This window comes from Lolium perenne, chromosome 1 (genome assembly GCF_019359855.2).
Source record: "Lolium perenne isolate Kyuss_39 chromosome 1, Kyuss_2.0, whole genome shotgun sequence".
NCBI lineage: Eukaryota > Viridiplantae > Streptophyta > Magnoliopsida > Poales > Poaceae > Lolium > Lolium perenne.
Genome location: NC_067244.2, coordinates 236296554 through 236313401, shown reverse-complemented (window position 1 = coordinate 236313401; position 16848 = coordinate 236296554). Strand labels below are relative to the sequence as shown.

At 45.9% G+C, this 16848-nt stretch overlaps 1 long non-coding RNA gene across 2 annotated transcripts; it reads right to left on the bottom strand.

Annotated features, from left to right (window-relative positions):
* Positions 1-2234: 2234 nt before the first annotated feature.
* LOC127319686 (uncharacterized) lies at positions 2235-3953 on the bottom strand. Of its 2 annotated transcripts, XR_011751082.1 has the most exons (4): positions 3864-3953; positions 3570-3717; positions 2682-2722; positions 2235-2589 (listed from the first exon to the last, which is right to left on the bottom strand). It is a non-coding gene; the product is annotated as an uncharacterized lncRNA (long non-coding RNA). The 2 variants fall into 2 exon arrangements; XR_011751081.1 differs by having other exon boundaries at positions 3570-3942.
* Between the last annotated feature and the right edge of the window lie 12895 nt (positions 3954-16848).

Below are 16848 nucleotides of genomic sequence, written 5' to 3'. Positions count from 1 at the left end.
ATAGCATTTCAACCGTAATTATGTCGACAAGAGGAATATCAAAGCAACAATATATCACATTACCGAGGAGGCGGAGCAATCAACGAAGATCCACAGTCAATGCGGCCCGCGGAAGCCCTACCAGCACAAGGCGGTTCGTGATTATTTAGAGTATAAAATCATTAAGGATTAAATTAAGGGTTTGGTGATTTGGGCCTCAAAAGGACAGCCAATCGTAGGTAAAATCGCATGTGTCGCTGACATGTGGGTCCCACATGTTAGTTGGATATCCATCGAATATCCATGGAGCAAAAGCTCTACCCGTGCCCGCTCCATGAATTATCGGATATCCGCCCCATGAAATCCATGGACACAACCAATCCTCCATACCCGTGCCCGGCGGGTCGAATATCCGTGGATACCCAGATCCGTGGATAAAATTGCCATCGTGACCGGCCGAGCAACGTCCCCTTGTCGATGGTTGGCGTGTTTGCCTGGGAGGCTCCTAGTCTTCTGCTCCCTTTGCACTCTTATAATTCAGGTCGGGAACCTCTCTCTCTCTCTCTCTCTCTCTCTCCATCCCTCCCCCCCCCCGTGAAAATTCGAAAAAAAACATTTAATTAATTATTCACAGCAAGTACTATAAAGGCGATCCTCTCCCCATCCTCTCCCTCGCGTCGCCCCTCCAGGCGACCGGGGGGGAAACCCTAGATCGGGCGCCGCCAGCTCCTCCCCCCAACCTCCCTCCCCTTCTCGTCGCCCCTGGAGGCGGCCGCCGGCAAGGCTGTGCGGCGCCGGTGATGGGGGCGGCGGGGAGCTCCTCTCTGGCCCCCACGCGCGGCTGCAGGGAGGAAGGCGGCCGGGTGGCGGGGATGGCCTTCGCGCGGGGACTCGTCGCTGGCTCTCCTCCCGTCTCTCCCCTCTTCGGCCCGGCCTCGCCGGTGCGTGGGTGTGGTGGCTGGTGGCCGGGCTGTGCGCCGCCAACCGTGCGAATTCCATGGATGCAAGGCGGCGGCCTTGGGCGCGGGGTGGGGCGTCGCCAGCCTGGCGGCGGGTGGTGGCGCCGGTGTTGCGTTCTGCGATCTTCGGCCGTGTGGACGGCGAAGGGGCGGCGGGTGCAGGCCTGGTGCGGAGGTCGCCCCATCGGGCCTCCGGCATCAGATCTGGACAGGTGCTATTCCTCCCTGCGGTGCTCCTCCCATCTCCCTGGCCTCGGACTCCCTCCGGTGGTGTGGTGAGGTTGGTCGGCGGTGGGCTCTCAACCGGGGGAAACCCTTGGCTGATGGCGGCGGCCACGAGGTCGACGACGCCGGCGACGGCGCCGTGCTCCTTCTTGAAGGCGACATCGAGGTTGTATCCCCTCCCTCCCCTGCTCTGCTTATCTCGGGCGAAAGCCCAAAACTTCGGTTTGGACGGCGGCGGCGCTCTGGCGTCGTTCCCTCGTTGGAGGCGCTGGTCGGAGATAGCGGATACGGGTGGACGAGCTCGGCGGCGGTTGGTAGGCAATGTCTGTGCCTGCTCCTGGCAGCTTGGTCTAGTGTGTTGTGGTGCGGGCTGCGGGTGGCGGTGATGTTCGTGGGTGGCGGTGCGGCGAGGCGAGTGCTTGAAGTCCTTCTCCCCGGCAGTGACCTCCGATATCCATGCGTGCTCAGGGAGAGCAGTCTACCTCTGACAGGTCCGGCGCCTCTCGATCCGGGGCGAGAAAGCAGGGAGCTTTCTGCGGAGGTAGAAACGGATGGTGCTTGGGTTTGTGCGTGGCCTCTGGAGGTTGACTAGGGCGTGAGCTCTCAATGGCGGTCCTCTTCACCAGCTTCGGTGCCTCTTCAGTCGGATCGCAAGGCTGGACAACGGACACGAAGCTCAAGCTGTGTTTCTTTTTCTTTCTTATATGCTTGTTGTTTTTCGTCTCCTGTTAGCTGTTCTTCAGCACCATGTAACAACTTGCCGGCAACGGCCTTATTAATTTAAGGCAGGGCTACGGCCTTCTCTTTAAAAAAAAGTACTATAAAGGCAGCGATGAAGGCTGGACTGTGGGCACGGCTACCATGTGCGTTGCATAAAGCAGTGGCTTTCTGGAAAGAACGCTTGCCCAATTTGCAAGATCGCCTTCTCAAAACCACGAGATCCCTTCGCCACATTACTATTTGTTCTGGTATAGTACTTGTATTCATTCATGTCTGAGAGATGTTTCATGTTTGTTCTTCCTACAACCCTCTGCTGCTCTGCATATAAACATTGTTGTTGCGAAAAACACAGGAGACCAACACACAACTCGTCAATTATACGTGACAACATACCATGTCACACAAGATAGCATATATAGGAGTTCATCAGTGATGCTCAGGTTCTAGCTAGCATATCATAAACATCATCAGAACAGTGACATTATATAGTGCTGGGTAACATTACATAAAAAAGAACGTCTTGTTCACTACTCTCACTTCTCTCTACCCCATTCACTTGCTCTGCTTTTTCTCTCCCTCCATCACTTTCTCTTGCTTCTTCTCAGCCTCCTCCACTTGGCTTCCTGTAGAGGCTATCATAACAGCGACAGTTGCCACTGCCACAAGGTTAAATACTTTTTGTCCCGGAAAAATCTTTATCAACTCCCTGCAGGTAGGTCAAGAGGAGATTATATCAACTACTGTCAAACAGGAAAAGAATAAGAAATAATCCATATCTGCATATGTTCGGTACTGTACCACAAAACCTGATGCGGCAGCTTTAGGTTCTTGGATTGCTCCTGAAGATTCAACATGATCATTAGTTAACTCCTAGTAACAAAATAGTGAATTCTGATACAAAAAAACTGTGCCATACATACACAGATGCAGCCAATGCCCTATATATGCTTGGTTGCCAATTAAAACATGGAATACATGGAACTATGGAAGCAGGAAAGACTTTTCTGCTTGGGCTAGTCCCTAGCATGCTTAGGAAATAAATTATGGGTGTGTCGATCTATGTCTCAGTTGACTGGGATTTTTCTTAAGTATCAGTTACCTTAGAAACGTGCAACTGCAGTTTAAAGAAAAGTGCAACTCGGTCTAGTTGCACATTTCTAGCAGAAAAGTGCAATTGCACTTTTTTAACAAAAAAGTGCAACTCAAAGCACTTTTTTGTAAGTGACTTAGAATTAAGAAATTCTCAGTTTACTGAGACGTAGCAAAACCGATAAATTATTGAGTAGTATTATGAATTGCAGCAAGCATAAAATTTATGGTTCAAGATATAAAAACAGGAGCAATAAGTTAACCATATAATGTGTTTCCATTTGCTAATTAAAGGGGTGGTCAGTATAAGTCATCATCCAAAGATGATCGATCAACCAGGAAGATAGGGCTGCTTCGTGTAAAAATGCTACTTTGGGTAAGTAAACTTGTTGTTAGCTGTAAAAAAGGAAAAAAAAAGGAAATTTCGCTCCGGTTTCTAATATGGGGTACTAGAAAAACAAATCCACTAAAGAAGTCGTCTTAACACATGGATGTTTGCTGTTTGTATCGCAAAGAATTAGGATATTTGTACGGTGAAAGAAATAGCAGAAAATCGTGCAAGATAAAGAAATGTTAGTTTTTGGTACGCAAAGATACCTTATCGGTACTAAGCATGCGCCTTCTTGGCACAAGCAGGCGTCGCGCGTGACCCGCTGATGATGTGACCACCGCCTGGGTTCGCTGGAGCACGGAGCCATCGATCCTCGTCAAACCCTGTCGAAGAAGCGCCACCATCGTCGTATGCCTGTGAATACGTAAGGATTAGGGGAAGTCCGTCGCGAATCCCCACCGGCCGCCGGCCGCCGGCCGCTCCTCGTCAGTCGTCCCCTACCAACGCTATTGGGTTGCGATTGGTTAAGCTGAGAAACTTCGGTAGATTTTTGTGCCTACCTTGCGGATATGGGATTTAGGGTTAGGGTTGTTCGCTCGACTGCCTTCTGCCTCCGGATTCCACGATAGGGTGGCGACGTCGTGTTCTTTCCTTCTTATTATTGGAAGGTGCGGGGGAGCAGCTATATATACACCGACCTGGTCGGTCGGTGCAACGCACCGCACACCCGCGCAACTCGGGGCGGTTCAGTGGGCCGCGGCCCATCCCAACAGGTAAGCTTTTTTTTCCTTTTGCTGTTTTATCTTTTCTGTTTATATTTCCGTTTTTAAAATCTAACAACTTTTTTGGAAACACAAAATTATTTTTGAGATAGAATATTTCGTAAAATGTGAACATTTTAAAAACTGAACAAATTTTAGAATTTGAATAGTTTTAAATTTGAACAATTTTAAAATTTGAACATTTTTTAAAGTTGAACATTTTTAAAAATTGAACATTTTTAACTGAACAATTTCAAAGTTTGAACAATTTTAAAATTTGAACAGTTTCAAAGTTTGAACAATTTTCAAAATTTTAAATTTGAACGGTTTTCAGATTTGAACGATTTCCAAATTTGAATATTTTTGAATTTAAACATTTTCTCAATTTGAAATTTTTTTAAAAATTAAATTTTCGAATCTGAAAAAATATAACGAAAACCGAAAACAGAAAAAAGAAAAGAAAACAGAAAAAGAAACCAGAAAAGAAAAAAGAAAAAGCAAAAACGAACTGCACAGCCTAAATAGACCCAAATGGGCCCGGCCCATACCCGACCAGGGGGTGTGCGGTGGCCGGTAGCCACCGACCTGGTCGGTGTATAGGTTTTGCCAGGTGCGGGGCTGAGTTTCAACCCGACCCGCCCAATGCAAGACGAATGGAATGGAACAGCCGGGCGACCGAACACTAAAGAGGGTGTTTGGTAGGCTGCATGTCCCTTGGCTCGTATCGGGTCAGCAATTTTCAGTCCGTTTCTATGCCTAGGCCGAGCTGCGTTTTTTGCATCGCACGGTTTTTAAAGCACCCCGGGACAGGCCCTGGAGGAACGCCTGGAATGGCAGTTTCCCCGGGGCAGACCCTACCGAGATGAATCTGTGTCCCCGAGATGCAAACTTTGGCCCCACGATGCAAAAGGTGAGAACGTGCACGGAGCGAGTGTTTTCAGGAGCTTCTTTAATCTCTCTCCTTAATCCACTCCATGGCTTGGCTATGGAAGAGCTTCTCCATGCCGGCCACCCTACGGAGGAGCTCCGCCACGAACTCCACGACGGCCCTACCACAGCCACAACGAGGAGCTCTGCCATGGGCGCGGACTCGGCCACGAAGAAGCTCTGCCACGGCCACGGAGGAGCTCCACCATGGACACCTAAACTACATTGTGAAGTTCATAAAATCTTTGATCCTGATGATCTTGAATTCATCCTGATCAACACTTGATCCCTGCAAACACACACAAAGCAAACACAAGTTATGCCAAGTGGCATTGCCACTTGGCAGGTTAGCAAAGAAATAATGAACTAGAGAGGATATTATCAAGATCAGCCGAGCTGATCCACCAAATGGACCAAGTCCCAACAGGGAACCACACAGGCAGCTCACCAGGCTATGTGCATGCACAACAGCACACACAAGCCAGGGGAGTCACCAAAATGGTGCCAGGCTCAGCTGTCGACCAGGAGAGCAAAGAGAGGATGATATAAAACCTTTTTCCATCCAAACCCTAACCATTCCATCAACACAAGCTCCTGGGTAAGTTCACCAAGAACAGTAAGAACACTTAGAATAGGAAGAACAACAAACCACCAGAAACCATCCAGGGACAGTTTCACCAAGAACTGTCAACTGTGAGCAAGCACCAGATGGAGTAAAGCACCACAAGCTTGCAAGGAGGAGCAGGGCAAGCAAACCAAGCATCACAGAAGCAATCCTCTACACCAACACCCATTTCTAGGAGCTGGAGTGAGGTATACCCAGATAAACATGAGCAAACCATGGTTTTGCTCATAATTAAGCATGTGCATAAGTCACAGAAGCAAAGAGGGTAGAATACCCTATTTGTATCATCACTTGGCTACTAGCGATTTGGTGCAAGCAAATATGGGAGAGGCCAATAGGAAATCATCCAAGGGAACACTAGTTATGTCAAAATCAGTGGCACAACTAAGGAAATCCAGCAAGGGATGGATTCATAGCTAGCCTAGCCCAACTCACCTAGCACCTACAGCTAGTAATACCATCAGACAGATAGGCAACCTGTGCCTATTTTTATTTCAACAGTAAAGCTCACTGGAAATCCAACAAGGAACTGCCAGAGATGCATCCACAAAGCCACAGCAAGTCACAGAGAGGGGGAGCTACCCATGACAGCATCAAAGAGCTGTCAGGGCCACCTCAACCCACAACCAACACCTTAAGCCACCACATCATCACCCAATAGGGTTCAGTAGTAGGCTAGGGTACCCAACCAGTGGTTGGCATCCATCTAGCCTTATCAAATTCATTGAGATGATCATTACTGCAAGAAGTTCACATCATTTATCTAGTAAACAAGCACAAGCTACACAGATAAATGAATCACATAAGTCACCAGAAACTAGGACACTTGCAAATGATTTCAAGGATCACTGCAAGCACCAGCAGATGCTTGATAAAGCAAAACCTGCACTAGCACAAGGCATGGTGATACACAGTCACCACTCACCAGGATAAGCACCAGATAGACACAGACAGAAACACAACAGTTAATCATCAAGCAACTAATGATCATATGATCATCAGAGCTTGCTAGCACTTGTTACAGATTGCTATAGCCAAGCATAGCACCAGTAATTAGCCAGCTACTGAAGAAATACACCCAAGCCATAACTGAATAAACAGATACAGGATTAATGACTTTATAATTGTATCCAGAAGCACATCAAAGGCATGATGTACCACTGGATCAAGTTACACAAGGATAGCACACACAGGAGAAGCAAGAACAAGACAACAGCAGCAGTAACAATTAAATTAAGCACAACACTACAGCAAGCTCATGAGCAAGGGCTCATGGATTACAACCGCAACTGATAGAGAAGAACAGCTCAGCACAGAAGCTAGGAATCATGGCAGCAGCATACACAGAACAGCATCACAGCAGCAGCATACGCGCATTCATGGCTAGCACAGCAGTAATAGCGCAGCAGCGAGCCAAGCCATAGCACAGCACAGCAGAGCACATCGGCATGGCCAGCATCTCCATGAGGAGAAGCAGGCCAGTAACTAGAGCTAGGCACAGAGGAGAAAGAAGGAAGGAAGAAGACGGAGGCGCACTAACCTGGAGCAGCACCACGGCGTCACCGTGGTGGCACGGCGGCACGGCCTGGCGATGGCAGCGCCAAGCCATGGCCAAGCCAGGCGGTCGCCGAAGCGCGGGAGCTCCAGCGCAGGCACGGCGAGACACACGGCCGCGCCGCAGCACCTGGAACATCGGTGGCGACGAGATCGCCGCGAATCACCATGGCAGCGTCGCAGAGGCGATGGGGGCGAGAGATGGCAGCGAGGAAACACAGATCGGCGTGGACCGATCGGTGCGCCGTCGTGCGGCCGATCGAATGCGACCAATCTCGCCGGCGGGGATGGCCGGTGGCGGCCAGAGTAAATCGGCGAAGGCGGCGGCGACGCGGTAGTCGCCAGAGCTCTAGGGTTAGGGTTCGGACACGAGCGCGCGAGAGAGAGAGAGTGAGCGGGTTGGACCGGACCGGAGTGGGTCGGCCACACCTAACCCGTTGGGCCACCTGACAGGTGGGGCCCAAGGGTATTTCAGTCATTTCACAATTCATATAAATGCAGAAACTTTGAAATTAAATAAGAAATGTTTAGAAGCTTTAAAAAATAAATTAAAAATATGAAAATGGATCAGCATAAAATTCTCTATTTAAATAAAATACCAAACAGAATTTTTGAAGACAATTAAGAATAAGTCTTAATTTGATGATTTAAATAATGATTTAAATCACACATATTATTTTCAATAATGAAAATAAGTCCATAAATACAATTAGAGTTTAAAAACACCTTGACAACATTTCAAGGTTGTATTTTACCCTAAACAGAGTATCCCTAAATTGTTCTTAGTATTAACCTCTCACATAAAATAACAACGACATCGGAAGGGGGGAAACAAACCCTAAAACTGGAATCATGCATAATTGCTTCTTTAACCATTGCCCTTATCGGACAATGATGCTATTTTTCAGAGACAGAGGACAAGGGTCAGTCCACACCTTCCAACTGCAAAACTTTGCAGTGTTCAGGCAAGTTCATCACTTGCTCATGTCATTTGAGTATTTCTATCAAATTACTTGCAAAGTACTATGGTTATCACTATTGCATAAAAACCAAAACCACTACTTTCATAACTATGAATATGACTATGTGGTGGGCAATGGAACCATGGATTGTGTTGATATGGTGGAGGTTCCATTGCACGGGTTTATATCCATCTAGGATTAAACAACAAATGTCGCCAGTGATTCTTGTGCCATAATACCCGTGTTAACCATAAGATCCGGAGTGGGACGGAGTAGTCAAAAGTGTTTCCACCTCTCGTTCATCAACGGATGCGCTTACCGTAGCAGTTGTATCTGGCGGAACAACCGGAGGGTGGGGATCCCATTCTAATTCCCCACGGTAATTCTTTGCATACCGTAGCAGTTGTGTCTTGCGGAACAACCGGAGGGTGGGGATCCCATTCTAATTCCCCACGGTAATGCGGTCTACGATGGGTTGCAGCTACCGGTGTAGGAGTGTATGGTAGAGCCCAGCACTGTCGTCGTGGTCGGGGTCCACCTTGAAATCTATAGGAATAATGGGACCGACGTGGACCCAGGGTCGGGGCATGCAACAAAGGGTGGGTGTTCGAGGTAGCGGAGGAACATGATTGGCTAGACCTTATACCGGGCCTCACACCATAGGAAGTGTGAACGGGAGAGCTGCCCGGTTGGCACCAAGGTTAAGATCTCTTATGGGTAAAGCAACACACCTCTGCAGAGTGTAAAGAACTATGACCTGTCACTCCCTGTTCCGGGATAAGGAACTGCGAACGCGGCCGGAAAGGAGCTCCATGAAGTTCTAGTAAACCGGTGAAGGCTGACGGACATAACTCTTTGGAATAAAAGCAATCTCTTGAAGAAATGTTTACCAAAACCTGCATTGGTATTAGACTTTCTGGTCTAATATCGTAGCTAGTGCATTAAACACCTCTTATCTATAATGAACTTGTTGAGTACGCTCGTACTCATACCACTCTTAAATCCCATGCTTAGATTGTCTGAATCGTCTGGAGGAGGACTACGACAACAATGAAGGAGCCGAGATCATCGGCTATGAAGAACCAGACCTCTCTGGAGGTATCGAGGGCGTAGACTACCTCATCGTCTACGGAACCGGGGAGGCTTCCGGAGGAGATCCAGCCTAGAAACACCCAGTAGTAGTAGTAGCCGAGCAGCCCGAACTCCTAGTACTTAGCTACTCGAGGAAATAAATGTATAACTTAATGAGACTCTTATATTGTAAGCTAAGTTGGGTTCGCCTCGAACCCAGGAGTATTCCTCTTAGGACCCAAGAGGAGATCCAAGACGATATGTGTATGATATTTGTAATAATAAATGAATGAGTTATCGACCTGCTATGTTCTGTTGTACTACTCTGAGGGATGTAATATTTGCGGAATGGTACTTCCTGAATGTTATATCAACGACTGGCATACTACAACATGCAGTGGTATACAGGGTCACCACAGTTGGTATCAGAGCAAAAGCTTTGACCTTAGGTTGGAACCTAGTAAATGGGACCAAACGTTAGGAGTCAAATAAGGATTAGTAAAGAATTCTCTAAAAATATGGTGTATATTCAATTGAGAATACAACAATCATATCTTTTAGTGCGATAATTCTTTATTATCTCTATTAGGATGCATTATTACTAATCTTTTAATCTTTCTATTTCTACAGCCAACATGGCAAGTTCACGTCCCAGACGAAACGTGAAAGTGATGGATTCCACACTGAGTGAATACGAAGGAGGACTTGCAGATATTCTACGAGCCATGTTACTTGAATTTGGGTGTGATCCCCAGATCCAAGTAAAGAAATACATGTACTACGATGGTACTGTATTGGCCAAGTGTAGGGTAGGACTGCGACTTCCCGAATCTTTGGGAATGAGCAGGTGAAGCCAGAACTATCAACACAACCTACCATATAGCTGTTATGAGAGCCATCACAGATATTCGGGAGCATAAGACGAAAGAGCTTATGGGTTCCGAATTCACCCACATTCCTCATAATCAGGAGGAAGAAGATCCCATGCTTAACCACTACAAATATGCAAAACGCAAACCAATAGCAGCTGCAAAATACATGGACAATAGTCGCAACTTCATATCATTACTCTTTCAGTTGAACCATCATCTGACGGGAGCAATTGATACGATGCTAGAGGAGTTTACTGAACCCAAGGAGGAGATTAGGGGGAAAGAACCTATGGAGAATGTGGTGCACACACCAGTTTACTCAGCTGGTGACTACATTAGTATTGATCCTCTTGAGCGTGAACCTACACCTGTTACACCTGGGAACTACCTAGGTAGTTCCTATGGGGGATATGAGGGCGGAGAGGAATCCGGAAACAATCAGCGTTCCGAGACTCCTATAGAAAATTCCACGGGTTGGCGTTGGGGATCTGATACTGGAACTCATAGTACTTCAGTGTATTATGACGGAGAGATGAATGATGACGCCACAACCCAGAACCAGAGTTATCCTAGTAATGAAGGAGTTGATGGAGGGTATCCGACACAGGTTGAGTCGGGTACGAGTGTTGGAAACACCTATGGTGAAGCTACAGGGGAGTACACCCGATGGGTGGACTATGATGCACTTAATGATCAGTTTGTGAACACTGACTTCTCCCTAGGATCATCATCTGATTCGGATTACCAGCCGACGGGGAGACCTTATATTCCAGGGTCTATCAGGAGGACGACACGTTCGACCGGATGGAAGCCTGGGATGTACCGGGAGTGAAGATCGACTAGAGTCCACCAAGGGAGGCGAGGCTATAATACACAAGTACCACGTGTATTATAGTATGTAATATTTGTAGAAATTTGTACATATACTTTAATAAGTGAGTTTGCATACTCACATCGACTTGAGTATTGTAATAAGACCACTTAAGTATGTATATACATGGTATATGTTTTGTATGATTTGGATTTGCTTCTTGATTTCCATTGCGTGACTAGTTCTGTGCACAAAGTTGAGCTCAGAAAACTTGCGCATGGAGTAATTATGAGTATCATCTTGTGTTGCAGAACTAGGGGGTTATGTCGGGAGCGATAGGTGAGGAGACCGAAGCGCAGCGCATGGAGCGCGAAGCAAAACAAAAGGAAGAGGCTGAGGAAGCAGCCAGAAATCAATTTCCACCACCACCACCACCCATGACGCAACAGAATTTTGTCCAGTACATGCAATTGGTGGAGGAAAGACAACATGTAACGTTGGAGCAGCAGAATAAATTCTTCCAAGAGTTGCTGCAGCAGAACAGGGTAGAGAGACCCGAGAATCCGGGAGTCACCTTAGCAGACTTCCAGAACACCAAGCCTATATCTTTCGCATACGCGCCCGAGCCTATGGACGCGGAAGATTGGCTTATGGATACTGAGCGAAAGCTCAATACTGTTGGATGTAACGACCAAGAGAAGGTCCGTTATGCTACCCACCTGCTGTGTGGACCCGCCGCATCATGGTGGGATAACATAGTAGCCGTTTACCCGGCCGGAAAAGTATTCACATGGGAGGAGTTTGCAAGGAAGTTCAGGGAATCCAATGTCCCTGAAAGTATTGTGGAACTGAAGTGTCGAGAGTTTGAAAGTCTCGAGCAGAAGGACAAGGCAATCCTGACTTATGTCAGGGAATTCTCAAAGCTGTCCCGGTATGCGGTTGAAGAAGTCAACACCGAGGACAAGAAAAAGAAGAGGTTTCTGAGGGGGTTAAGTCCCCAGTTCAAAGTACAGCTTCGTATGATGAGAGCAACGGAGTTCCAAGAGTTGGTGGATGCAGCCATCACTCTGGAAGATGATTTTAAGCAACTGCAAGAGGAAAAGAGGAAAAGGGCCAAGTTTGAGCCTAAGAGGTTTGTTAGTAACAAGCCTAATACCAGCTTGAGTTTCAAGCCCAGATACAACAACAACAACAACAACAGCAACTACTACGGCAGTAGGAAGAACCAAGCATTCCAGTCTGCAAATCAAATAGTTTGCAGAAGCTGTGGATTCACATGGCATTTTGCCAAGGATTGCAAGAAGCCAAAGATCATATGCTTTGGTTGTCGCCAGGAGGGGCACATGCTGAAGGACTGCCCCAAGAGAAACACCGGAGGAGGTCAGTCTGGAGGAGGTGGAAGCCGAGGATGAAACACCGGAGGAAACTGGAAGAATAAGAAGCCCTTCGGCAAGCTGAACTGCACTAGTCTGGAGGAGGTGGTCAACTCCGATCAGGCGGTGATATGTACGCTCCAGATACTCACTCATCCTGGCAAAGTACTTTTTGATACTTGTGCAACTACATCATTCATTTCTCAACAATTCATCATCAAACATGGGATTAGTTGCACTAAGTTAGATACACCCATAACCATACTTTCTGCGGGGGGAACGATAGTAGTAACCCATACCAAACAAAAACAAGTCATCATGATCAATAAGTGCGTGTTTGACGCGGACCTGTTCATTTTACCGATGAAGGACATTGATGTCATTCTTGGTATGAACTGGTTAGAAGCTAATGGAGCATTGATCGACTGTGTGAACAAGACGGTATCTTTGAAAAGCCCCGATGGAAGTAGAATGATCTACCAAGGCGACAAACATACACAGATTGAAGTTGAGCTACAGCTGAACAGCATGAAGGAGGTGAAGTTAGAGGATATACCTGTAGTGAATGAATTTCAGGATGTGTTTCCTGCGGAATTACCTGGTATGCCACCAGATAGGGAGATAGAATTCACTATCGACCTAATTCCAGGAACAGCTCCGATTGCTAAGGCACCATATAAGATGGGGCCCAAGGAGTTGAAAGAACTTAAGGAGCAGCTGGATGACTTGGAACAGAAAGGATTCATACAAGAAAGTGTTTCACCATGGGGATCACCTGTGATCTTCGTGGATAAAAGAGATGGAGGAAGAAGGATGTGCGGAGACTACAGGAATCTGAACAACGTCACAATCAAGAATAAGTATCCACTTCCAAGAATACAAGATCTATTCGATCAAGTTAGAGGCGCGGGACTCTTTTCCAAAATTGATCTAAGATCCGGTTATCACCAGATAAAGCTAAAAAAGGAAGACGTTCCGAAAACTGCCTTTGTTTCAAGGTATGGACATCATGAATACCTTGTAGTGCCTTTTGGATTAACCAATGCCCCAGCAATTTTCATGAATCTCATGAATAAGATTTTCATGCCATATCTAGACAAGTTTGTCATCGTATTCATTGATGATATCTTGATCTATTCCAAGAACAAGGCCGAACATGCTGAACATTTAAGGTTAGTGTTGCAAACACTAAGAGAACATCAACTCTATGCCAAGTTTAGTAAGTGTGAATTTTGGCTAGATCAAGTGGAATTTCTTAGTCATGTCATTAGTAAAGAGGGAATCGCTATTAACCCGAGCAAGGTAGCAGCAGTTCTAGAATGGGAAGCACCCAAGACCGTCAAGGAAATCCGAGGATTTCTAGGAATGGCAGGATACTATCGGAGATTCATTGAAGGATTCTCCAAAATAGCAGGACCAATGACGAAACTGTTAAGAAAGAACACACCATTCGTGTGGTCAGAAGAGTGTGAGAAGAGTTTTCAAACTCTGAAGGAGAAACTCACCACGGCACCGGTGTTAGCAGTTCCTGAAGTTGGCAAGGATTACACCGTGTACTGTGACGCATCCAAGCATGGATTGGGTTGCGTACTCATGCAAGATCGGAAAGTGATATCTTATGGATCGAGGCAACTCAGACCTCATGAAGTGAATTATCCAACACATGATTTGGAATTAGCAGTAGTCGTATTTGCACTCAAAACTTGGAGACATTTTCTCTATGGAGCCAAGTGTGAGCTCTATACAGATCATAAGAGTCTCAAATATTTCTTCACTCAAAAGGAACTCAACATGCGGCAGAAAAGATGGCTAGAATTGATCAAGGATTATGATTTGACTATCAATTACACTCCAAGGAAGGCCAATGTTGTCGCAGACGCCTTGAGTAGGAAGAGCACCGGAGGAGTGGAACAAGAAATATCACCGGAGTTGAGGAAAGAAATAAGTCAAGCCCAAATACAACTTTGGGAGAAGGAAGCTCATGAAGGACTATCGGCTTTACAAGTAGCCGATGAGCTAAATGTCAACCTAAAGAATGAGATAATGATGGGTCAGCTGGACGATCCATTCATTGTGGAGGAGATGAGAAGAATAGATGAAGGAAGACCATCAGAATTTCACCGCGGAGAATCTGGATCATTATGGTTCCAGAAGAGAATTTGTGTTCCGGATATTGCTGAACTCAAGGAAATAATACTCCGGGAAGCCCATCAAACACCATACTCCATTCATCCAGGTAGTACAAAGATGTACATGGACCTAAAGGAGTTATTCTGGTGGAATAATATGAAGAGAGAGATAGCACAATATGTGGCGGAATGCCATACCTGCCAGAGAGTGAAGGCTGAACACCAGAGTCCGGCAGGAAAGTTACAACCTTTACCCATTCCAGAATGGAAATGGGAGGAGATAGGAATGGATTTCATCACCGGACTACCCATGACCAACAAAAAGAAGGACATGATATGGGTAATCGTGGACCGGTTGACGAAAAGTGCACACTTCTTAGCGGTAAATCAGCAGGATAAAGGAGAGAAACTCATCGATCTTTACATCAAAGAGATCGTGAGTAAGCATGGAGTGCCCAAGAAGATCGTGTCGGATCGAGGATCTGTGTTTACGTCAGCATTTTGGAAGCAACTACATGAAGCTTTAGGATCCAAGTTGGACTATAGTACCGCCTATCATCCCCAGACAGGTGGACAAACCGAGAGAACTAACCAGATCTTAGAGGATATGCTTAGGGCTTGTGCCCTAGATTTCAGAGGATCATGGGAGGAGCACTTACCACTAGCAGAGTTTTCATACAACAACAGCTATCAAAGTAGCCTCAAGATGGCACCGTTTGAAGCTCTGTATGGAAGAAAGTGTAGATCACCGATATGTTGGTATGAAGCCGGAGCAAGCAAAGAGTTCAAACCTGATTATGTCAAGGAAAAACAACAAATCATTGACATTATCAGAGATAGGCTCAAGATAGCCCAGAGCCGACAAAAGAGTTATGCCGATCAAAAGAGGAGAACATGGGAGCCACGAGTTGGAGACATGGTATACCTTAAGGTGAGCCCGATGAAAGGACTTCAGAGGTTTGGAGTGAAAGGAAAGCTAAGCCCTAGGTACATCGGACCTTTCAAGATTTTGAGTCAAAACCGAGGGTTAGCCTTCGAATTGGAACTACCGGGAAGGTTATCTCAGGTTCACAACGTGTTTCATGTGTCGCAACTCAGAAAATGCTTGAAGACCCCAGATGAACCAGTATCACATGAAGAGCTTGAGTTACAACCAGATTTGACATACATCGAGAAGCCAGCAAAGATTCTCGAGGAAAACTGGAAACAACTCAGGAATCGAGCGATAAAATACTGCAAGATACAATGGAAGCACCATCCCGAGAGGGAAGCCACCTGGGAAAAGGAGGAAGACCTGAGGAAAACATACCCTGAACTTTTCAGGTATTACAACCACAACTTCGGGACGAAGTTTTCTTTAAGGGGGAAAGGCTGTAATATCCCAGGTTTAGAGACAATCGAGGGGTAGATTTTAGAAAGGGATGTGCATTGCATTGTAAATTACGGGGAAATTTCGCGCTTTAAAACAAAACTGCATCGAAGGGGGACAGGTTTCTCTCTCGACACCTTACAGGGTTAGGGTTTCGAGAGTACGATGAACTTGTTCCTACTTATCTAAATTAGGGTTTTGAGAAGAGAGAAGTGATATTACATTGAAATCTTAAGTTGCATGATTGAATTATAAGTGAAGTTGTTTGAATGAATTCAAACCAAATTTGAATTTGAATTTCAAATTCAAACATCAAATGATTATCAAATAATTCAAACTAGAGATAATTTAACACACAATTATCATTAAGCAAGAACATAAATAATACAACAATTACATTGAGCTCAATAAGGAAAACTTGAGCTTTATTGATCATCACACACATAATACATTGTCTTTACAATATCCAGATTTGAATTATGGAATTACAACAAATTACAAGAATTGAATAAATAGAAAAAGAAAAAGGGAAATTACAAGTTATCTAAATGACCTAAACTACATTGTGAAGTTCATAAAATCTTTGATCCTGATGATCTTGAATTCATCCTGATCAACACTTGATCCCTGCAAACACACACAAAGCAAACACAAGTTATGCCAAGTGGCATTGCCACTTGGCAGGTTAGCAAAGAAATAATGAACTAGAGAGGATATTATCAAGATCAGCCGAGCTGATCCACCAAATGGACCAAGTCCCAACAGGGAACCACACAGGCAGCTCACCAGGCTATGTGCATGCACAACAGCACACACAAGCCAGGGGAGTCACCAAAATGGTGCCAGGCTCAGCTGTCGACCAGGAGAGCAAAGAGAGGATGATATAAAACCTTTTTCCATCCAAACCCTAACCATTCCATCGACACAAGCTCCTGGGTAAGTTCACCAAGAACAGCAAGAACACTTAGAACAGGAAGAACAACAAACCACCAGAAACCATCCAGGGACAGTTTCACCAAGAACTGTCAACTGTGAGCAAGCACCAGATGGAGTAAAGCACCACAAGCTTGCAAGGAGGAGCAGGGCAAGCA